Genomic DNA, 10,082 nt, shown 5'->3' on the forward strand with positions numbered 1-10,082 from the left:
TTTGTTAGTTTAAAAAAAAAAAAAAAATTAATATATATTTTATTTGGAACAATGTTGCTATACTGTATCGATTGATTATTTTGTTCTTTGCTAGGGGGGAAAAGAATCTACAAAAAAAACAAAAGGAAAAAAAGTTTCACGGGTCAAACAAAGATTAAATTGACAAAGTTTAAAGGCTTCAAAAAAAAAATGTTGGGTTTTTAATATGTTTTGCGTTTTAAAGGGACTGAAAGGGGAAAAATTGTAAAACACGTGTTTTACGATGATCTTGTATTTTTGGAAAATCGCAAATATGGATCTATTGTGCATAATATGGTGCTTTTACTATATATACAAAACATACAATCCTTAAAAAAATAATTTGAAACCCTAATAAAGTCACAAAAAGATGCCCACCAATCATTTAAGACAAAAAAAACATATTTCAAAATTTCACGCAAAAATTTTCAAATAAAGGAAAGGAAACTAAAATAAATTTGTCTTTTTTCCAAATTAATTTTTTGCCTTTGAGTTTCCACAAATCAGAGCTTTTAATCTGCTCCCCAAAACAGACCGCACTTTTTGTGATGGGGATCTTTAAACTCATTAGGAGTCATTAGTTTTTAAAAAAGATGCATTTACTCAACGGGTGGGCAGAAAAGAGAGACAAACAAAATGTCCTCAAAAAAAAAACAAACCTGCCCTAATGAGCTTTTTTTTAGCAATTAAGGGTCTTAAAATTCAAATTGTAGAAAATTAAACTCTTTTTTTATTTTTTTTTACTTCACACTGAAAAAAAGACAAATGTTTTGGCCAAATCTTCCCCCAAAAAAGTCAAAGAACTTTTTTTAGAATGATTTTCTGTACGTAAGCAACGGCACCCGTGAGTTTTGAGAAAGTCATTTAAATAAGAAAAAAAATGTAAGGACCTGTAAGGGGCCATAAAAAAAATTTTAAAAATATTTTTCAAAAAAAACTTTTACCCGATTTTTGGGGGTTTTACCCAGGGAAATTCCCAATATTCGTTACCACTACATTAGCTAATTACTAAGGACAGTAAAAGCACAATTCTTGTAAATTTACATTTACAAGTACTGAAAATTGTTTATAAAAAAAAAATATTATAAATAAAAAAATATTAAAAAAAAAATTGAAAAGTTTTTTTTTGGGTTATGACTTTTCTTAAAGTTCATTTTTAAAGTAGTTTTTCCCAAAATATACTTTATTAAAATATTGAAACATAAAATCAAAACAGCTATGCATGATACGGCAATTTACTACAACATTTTATTTATACACTATAGAATAAATAACTTAAATTTACTTCAGTTTACTTAAAAAATGAAACTAAAGGGTTTTTTTTTTTTAATAATTAAGCTTTTCCCCCCCCAAAGGATTTATTAACTCAAACTTTAATTTGTTGATAGTACAAACATTACGGGATACTCCCTATGGTGTGAAAAATATGTAATAAAGGCTGCCAACTTTTTTGGGCAAAAGTGAAGGGGTAATCACATGCTGCAGATAATAGGGTTTTTTTTTTTTCTTGTGGCAAAACCGGGGGCTTAAAGTGAAGGCATGCTGGAAAGCCTATCTGTTTTGGTTTGTGACAGAATCCTGCAGAAAGTGAGAAGAAAGGGGCAGGAGGCATCCAGTCGCAAGCTCCCCAAAACCGACTGCAAATTCCATCACTCCTCAAAAAGGTGGTCAAATATAAAATATTTCCAATGATATAGGGTTTTTTGGAGAGATAAATTTTTGTTTAGAATAAAATAAAAGGGTTTCCAAACAAAAACAATAGCCCACTGGGGGACTTGTGGATTACGCTTTTTAAGGAATGTTCTTCTAAAACGAAAAGGCTTACTCATTGCCTCAGGCCTCCAAAAGTTGGGGACTTTTTTTCAGTGAGATAGTTTTTCGTAACTAAACCCATGCATGCTTTGAGATGAAACAATTTTTTTTTTCTTTGCATTGAACAGTTCATTAAACATTTAATTCCAGCTTATCCAATCAATGTACATTACAGCTTAGCAACTATAGGGCAACCTTTTTCCCATCTACTTCTGAAAGCCCTATCAAAACCGTAAAAACCCCCACACGATGCCAAAGCAAATCTCATCACTCCGAGCCCAAAAGAGAATTAAGGGAAAGGGGACTTTAATTAAATGCAGTAAAAACCAGGGCACAAGGGATTACAAGCTTATCACAAAATGAACAGCAAAGAACACGTTGAAAAAAAATAATAGAAAAGTCCAAAAAGGGTAAGATCCATTTTTTATACTTTCCAAAACCGTCATCACACACGTTGTTTCGCTTCCCCTTTGCCTGAAGCGAAAGAGAGGGTGGGGTGAGGAGAAGGGGTTATACAGTGAATAAACACAAGATTGTACCATGATCAATACTGATATAATAGGAGCCTCGCTTTATTTTTAAAGATCCTTCTGTCCTTTGTCTAAATTATACACTACATTTAACCTGATTAAACCGATGGAATGATGGTGAAACCAGTCCTGCCACAAAGTGGACCCGACCTTTCTCTTATGTAGGCAATGGGCTTTAGTCGCCCCCCACAAAATATGTCAAATGTGCAGAACCATTTTTATTCCACCAAAAGATAACCTGAACATTTTCCAGAAATATAAGACATTTTTTACTCATTGTGGCTGGTGCAGTGCATACCTCTCTATACATTTACATGAATAAATGAGAAAGGGGACCCTCTAAACAGATATATGGCAATGAACACGAAAAGCGACACACAAAAAAAAACATATGAAGGCTAACAGAGCCGGTGTAGAATTTGCTTCGCCCTGTGGTTCAGAAATGAAACTCCTTTCAAACCTTTTCATTTTAAAACTTTTGTTTCATCCTCAGCAACACAGATACTTGCTAATATTTTTCCTCAGGCATTCCGATCCTTACATCTATCAAAAATCTACTTTAATCAACATTTCCCAATCTTGAAAAAAGCCACGGACATTGTAAAAGTCTCGCTGAGATAACTATCACTTTACATGATGAACCAGAGTTCAATAAGGCATCTTATATTCACATATAAACAAGAGATCATCACACATAGATTTTTTTTTCTGTGATGTAATGAACCTTTATAAAACCAGTTTACCAGCAGCACCCATACCTCTGACATAACTGGGCCTCCAGCAGACGCTGCACTTGTGACCCAATGCACAATCTCTTCCTTCCTATTCTTAAGCTTTTTCATCATCCTCCATCTGTGAACACACCGCAAAACAAGCAAACAAAACATTCCAAATAGGCTACTATGCAAGACAAATGTACATTTGTAAGTTGTATGTGAAATATATATAAAGGGACATTTTTAAACCTGAAGAGGACATTCATGCCAAAAGTTCTGCCTATCTTCATGTCAAAAACCTCAACCTGTAACAAGAAGAGTGGCACATTTTAATTAGTGGTTTTGGCAGAGATTATCAAAAGTTGCTTTACATTTCCATTCCAAGACCCCAATGAACTGTGCACACCCAAATTATACCCCTTTGGTTTGCGCCTGAAGTTCCATAAAACAAAAAAAAAAAAAAAAAAAAAAAAAATGAACATTTCAATGAATATGGGAACTTTTTTCATTAATAAACAGACAACCCTTTTTTGGGGGCCAAAAAGCCCTTTTTTGAAACTAAACAAAACCCCCCCCTTAAGACTGGATTCCACAATATTCCCTGCACACAACAAACACAGCAGCAAGCACTGAATGTCCAAATTCAAATGACTTTGACTTATGTGCCAGTTTTAAGAAAATAAATAATTTTAATCTTTTAAATAAACAAACAAATTCAAAGTACATTATCAGACTAAAATGTAAAACAACTGAATCAATGAGTCATTCATTTGCAGTTGGTCATGACCAACTATCATCACAAAGAAATCCAGATCAAAACACTGTACTTCGTGACTGACTGGTTGTCAAATGTCATGTCATATCTTTCATTTGCAACTTTTAAGTATTTTAAACATTGTTTATTTTTTAAGTACTGTATGAATGGCTATTTTAAATCCACCTTATTTCCCGTAAGAGCTGGAACAGCCCATTGTAAACATCTAATGTGATCTGGCTTCTGGTGTCACCCGAGTTCCAGACTATATTTTAGTTGGTACAAACGCTTCCTTTGCCCCTACTTTTTTTTTTTTTTTTTTTTTTTTTTTTCTTGATATTGCAAACTAGGTGTTTCTTGTACCATACCATTTAAATACATTGTTTTAATTTATAAGCACACTGAGTTGTACCACAAACATTTTCCTGTGGTGTGCAGCAGAAGCAGCAGTGAGATCCTTAGAAGCAGAAGTCTCACACATTCACAGAAAACAGCTTACTTCCGCATTAAAAAATAAGGTGGATAGGAGAATGTGAATAAAACTGGATACAACCAATGTGTGGCAGCAGAAGAAATATGTCGCACAAAAATAATAATAAAATTTATAATAAAAGATAATATCATGGACTTACCCATGACAACAGCATCATAGCGGCACAACAACATAATAAAAACTTTATTGAAAATAACCAATACAGCAGAGATTTTTAACAAAAGGAGGACTTCTGAAAACAGCTGAGATGCACTGTACACATATTAGATGTCAACTCACCTTTGGATGACACAGATTCAGGTACGTCCAAACCAATCTATTAAAACAAGAATCAGGAATTAAAGATATATAGAGCGCTCTCAAAACACAACAAAATAATACTTACATAAATATTAAAGCTAAGAGATGAGACCAATGAATACGTTCACATGTCATCTTTCCCCATTTGACCAGGTCCAATTTTTACAGTTACAAGTCTGTTTGTTTCTCTAGAATGCATCGCCTGCAAGTTTACTATTGTTCTCAAAATTTTATTTCTACTTTAAAGTGATTTGAATGTTTGACAAACAGTTATGTTGATTGGTCTTATTGACACAGAAAAATGAGAATTTTTTCTTACATAAAGACCACTGCACAGTCCAAACCTGAAGAATTCTGCAGATTTATTTTTGAGTAAAATGCAGTCTTCGACCCTCTTTTAAAATGACATTTAATGTAATCTCTCCTCAAACAAAAGCAAACCTTGCTGCTCGTGCCGCCTTTTTGCTGTCTGCATCCGTTGGAAGATGAAGCGCTCTGCTCTTTTCTGAAGCCTCTGCAATGAAAATAAAATTTAAATACTGCAACTACTTATTTTTACTTATTTTTTATGGCCATGTAGAATTATACCATAGGATTTAAAATCATAAATAATGCACATACATAAGGCCCTACTGGAGCAAAACACCCCTTTGGTCGCCACCTGGCTGTGATTTCACAAAAAAGCTTCACAAATGTTTATAGTATCAAAATACCAAAGTGAAGTACCAAATGAAATGTTGTCATTAAATCACTTACCCCCATGTCGTTCCAAACCCGTTAAAGCTCCATTCATCTTCGGAACACAAGTTTAAGATATTTTGGATGAAAACCAGGAGGCTTGAGCCTGTACCATAGACTGGGCAAGTAAATAACAGTTATCCAAGGTCCATAAAAGCGTACGAAAGTCGTCATCAGAATACTCCATCTGCCATCAGACGTGCAATCTGGGGTTATATGAAACGATAGGACGTAAGGAACACTTTTTGTACTTTTGCCTAAGCGAAGAAAACTAAAATATTGACTTTATCCAATAATTCCCCCCCCCCCCCCGGTGTGGTCAACACTCTCCTCTGTGTCTCTCCATATCACCGTATGCTGTATATGCTCTTCTGTATCATCTGTGCCAGCAAAGATGCAACCACTGTTTCTATGTCGGATTTAGCTTTGATTTTGAAAGAAAAACAGGCATACTTGTGGCGCGCGATGACACAGAAGCACATACACCACATACAGTGATATGGAGAGACACAGAGGAGACTGCCTGACACAAGGATATACTGAATAAAGTCGTTTATTTTTTGTTTTCTTCACTTACAAAAAGTGTTCCCATTGCTTCATGTTACCCCAGATTGCCACGTCTGTGAGGACAGCATGGAGTATTCTGAAGAACGACCTTCATACCTTTTATGGACCTTGACACTGTTATTTACTTGCCAGTATACTCAACAGTCACAGGCCTCACGGGATTTCATCCAAAATATCTTAAATTGTGTTCAAAGATGAACGGAGCTTTTTACGGGTTTGGAACAAACAATCACGGAAATGAATCATGGTAAGTGATTATGACAAAATTTACATTTTGGGTGGAGTATCCCCTGTTAAGGGCTGGTGTGTCTAAACTCAGTGACATGGTAAGAACTCTTTAAATAAAAAAAAATAATATAATAATAGTCATAAGTATGACAAATGTGGTTTGACTAACACCGTATGTGGCGTTTCAGCATAAAATGATCATTACCTCACCAACTGCAGCACAGAGGGCTAATCTTGACCAGTTTTTTCTCAGTCACCCTGAAATCACATCGAGCAACAGTGAATAAACAAACACCATTTCCAAACACTAATCTTCAGCAAGGCTAGAACTATAGTGTGGCATTTATTTTATTTTTTTTATATACACCATGTGCAATGTATGCTGATGTATAAGTGAAAGGGGAATGACATACACACTTCAGGCAGGAGTAAACTCTTGCTCTTGCTTCTGGACATTCAGTCTCTTCTTTGCGCAACGAGGTCTCCTAAAACACATGCACGTATGTTACATTTGAGCAAATCAAACACTATGAATGTTGTCCCATCTGGAACCTGAGTCCTGACACAAACACGATTAAAAATCTGTTAATTTACAGTAAAAAAAATAAAAAAATAATAATTCATCATCACAGGTGATCTGTTTAATTTAACTCCAAAGAGAGATCAGAGAGGCACGTGACCACATTATTTTGAAAAGGTAAACTTTTATTTGTTTTTGCTGTATCTTGACAGGAAAAGGACCACCTATTTACCCTTCATCATCCAAAATACTTTGTTACGCTTTAAAATTAAACTAGATAGGTGAAGTTTGTCAAAGAATAACTAGGGCTGTATGACTAATATAATATATATTATATATATCTTGACAATGATATAAGTGTGAATGGATAGAGATTTTTTAAACTGATTATTTAGCCAATGTTAGAGCAATAAAATTAGCACTGAAGAATAAGAAAACACACAGGATGTGCCCAATGTTAAAAAGAGCGAAATGCAATAAACAGTGAAAAGAACTCAATACAGTCACTCCAAAACTGCACGGCCTGCCGGACCAGTTTTCTTAGCCATATTCAAAACATTTGTTCTTAACACAACCACTGTGCACCAAGCAGGCACTGTAGTTTTGTGCAGAATACATCATGTAACATGTACATGAATACGTGAACTGGAGAGCAACGTTTAAGGTTCAAAAACAGAACTTTCAGAAATCGGATCCATTCCAAACAGATTATGGATATTAGTGATTGTAAGCACCTAATGAGGTGCTGAAACCCTACAGGGAAACTGTTCTTTTTAATGCATTCTTTTTTTGTGTTTTATTAACATGCATTATACATAGGCAAGTGATTCATGTAGTTACGAAACCAGAGACCCTTCCCATCGAAATCATTTCATGGCCCCTTTGATCAGATCTGGTATAAACTAGTCAAACATGCACAATGCATTTCATTTCTATGAAATAACGCTGTAGCTACTACATTTAGTGTGCATCTATTAGATTTTGCCCTGAAAAAACCAATGGAAAAATTACTTCTGAGAAAACTTACCTCACCATATTCTTCCAGAACTTCCTCTTCATTCACACTTCTTCTAAAAACCACATTTTAAAATGTTAAACAGGCATAGGCAAAAGTATAGAAGTCACTGGTGACCAAAACTGTTTTATCACCAACGTTCTTTAAAATTATCATCTTTAGTGTTCAGCAAAAAAAAATCAATTCATACAGATTTGAAACAACATGAGAGTGGGTAAATGATGTCAGAATTTAAATTTTTGGGTTAACAACCTCTTTAAGAAAAAAAGGAGTAGAATGTCATTAAATAGGGTAAAGTATTATACTCAACTTTGATATTAGATGTCTAAGAAACACAATTGTAATCAGAACTGGTTAAGAGAAAGAAAAAAAAAAGTATGGCTGGCTGATGATATCTTGCATTAGCAATGCATACCATGCTCTTCCAGGTAAGCCTGCCAGCCGGGCAATCAGATCGGCTTTATTTTCCTTTGGCATCCAACCCACGAGCAGTGCATTCCTGCTTCAGCTCTGCCAACTGTGAAGATTATATTAGTTATAATGACTGGGCTTACATTTACCACAAACAAACCACATATCTGCAGTGTGAAACCGGTTTGGTCAGTCCACAAAGTTGGATAAATGAGTTCTAAATAAATTGAATGTACCATGACATACATACATAAAAGGGGAAAAATAACAAAAATAGAGAAAGAGAAAACCTCTTCCATCTTTGTCTACGTCAATGTATGGTCTTACAAGTTGTTTACGTACGCCGTTCAGTAGATTTTCAGAGCATTATACGCCCAAAAATGCGGTTAAGGAAGGCAGTTAGGTGTCGATAGACTATGATGGCCAAAAAAAAGTAAGCAACTAACTTGTTTTAAAATACGATGTCTATTGTTATAGCCCACTTTTTAGGCACTTGTAGTGGACGAAGAACACGTGCTGGTTGGGTTTTATTTTTTAGAATGAACGGTTTGATAAACCACTTTAGTTTAACGTAGTGCCTGAGTGATGAGGGAACAAAGTAAAAGTCGCATTTTAGAAGTCTCTTAAAGATTGAGCTAAAATGTTTTTAAGTAAAATGTTTTACATCGAGGAACGAAAGGTACACAGCTCACGATGTTTGAGGCTAGAGTCAAAACGCTCTGTCTATAGGAAGCTGCCTAGATTTTTGAGCAACATGAGTGCTGAATGAAGCTTGAAACGTTAAATATATCTCGACTTTTTCATCATAGCACAGCTAAGAACAGCTTGCTGTTACAGCTCGACCCAAACACTAAACATAAAGTAAAGTCTTTTTTCTTACCTTGAGTTTATGCAGTTCCACGACTTCCGCCATTTTCTTGAAGAGGTTTGTATTTTGAAATCTGCTTCATTCCGGTTTTAAAGTCTTTACGGCTAATTTTGCGCTGCAGCACCACCGGTCGGTCAGGAGACTGGGACTACTGTTGAGATTGTTCCTCATAATATCCATATTATCCATAATATCCAACCCCCCCCCACAAAACCTCTGACTAAACACCTACATATATGTCTTATATTTAAATTTAACGTTACAATTTCAGGTTTATTTCATGGAATTTCACAACTAATGAACTTTGCAACATTGACCCTGTTGTTAAATTATATTTAGCTAAATAATGACAGTTTTCTTCTGCAGAACTTTACAGTGGAAATTCGTTTCATACTGTTATGAATTTTGCAACATCAACACTATTATTTCACAGTTAATTATTGTGAAGCTGCTTTGAAACTGTATTGTATTAAGCGTATAACGTAAGTGTCTCTAGAGCGCGCGCGGCGCACAAAAAGACACGTCAGCGTTTGAAAGCAGCAGTCTATCATCGGGTAATGAATAGAGTCGACCAAGCCCGTTTTGCCAATGTGCTATTATTATCATCGTTTCAATGTGTTCGTTTGAGCTTCTCAGGGTTGCCAGGTTTTCACAACAAAACCAGCACAATTGCTACTCAAAACTAGCTCATTTGTTCTCGAGGGAGGTTCCCCGGTAAAAATCGCATTCCGGAGGGTAAAATACACGTTTTTCGCCGGGATCCTCCAGTAAAAATTGGCATTCCAGAGGATAAATATCACATTATTGGCCTGGGGTCGCTTCAACCCGCGGACATGAAAAGCAACCATCGGGAACAGTGTTAAAGTAGCTCCATTCTGCAGTAAAACCGCGGACTTGGCAACACTGATGTCCAGCACCCTTCGTAAAACAATAGGAGGGCGGACGTTATTTTTCCCCCTCAGTGCATTGGTTTAGACCGGTTTAGACATACGGAATAAAGTTTTATGTGTGGTCGGTTTTACGTCAAGTGGGAGGGCTTTGTTGAATCGCTCAGTTGATTGGTTTAGAAGGCTGAACTTCTCTGGATGCACGTTTCTTCGTTGGCCAGAGGG

This window comes from Cyprinus carpio, chromosome B11 (assembly GCF_018340385.1).
Source record: "Cyprinus carpio isolate SPL01 chromosome B11, ASM1834038v1, whole genome shotgun sequence".
NCBI lineage: Eukaryota > Metazoa > Chordata > Actinopteri > Cypriniformes > Cyprinidae > Cyprinus > Cyprinus carpio.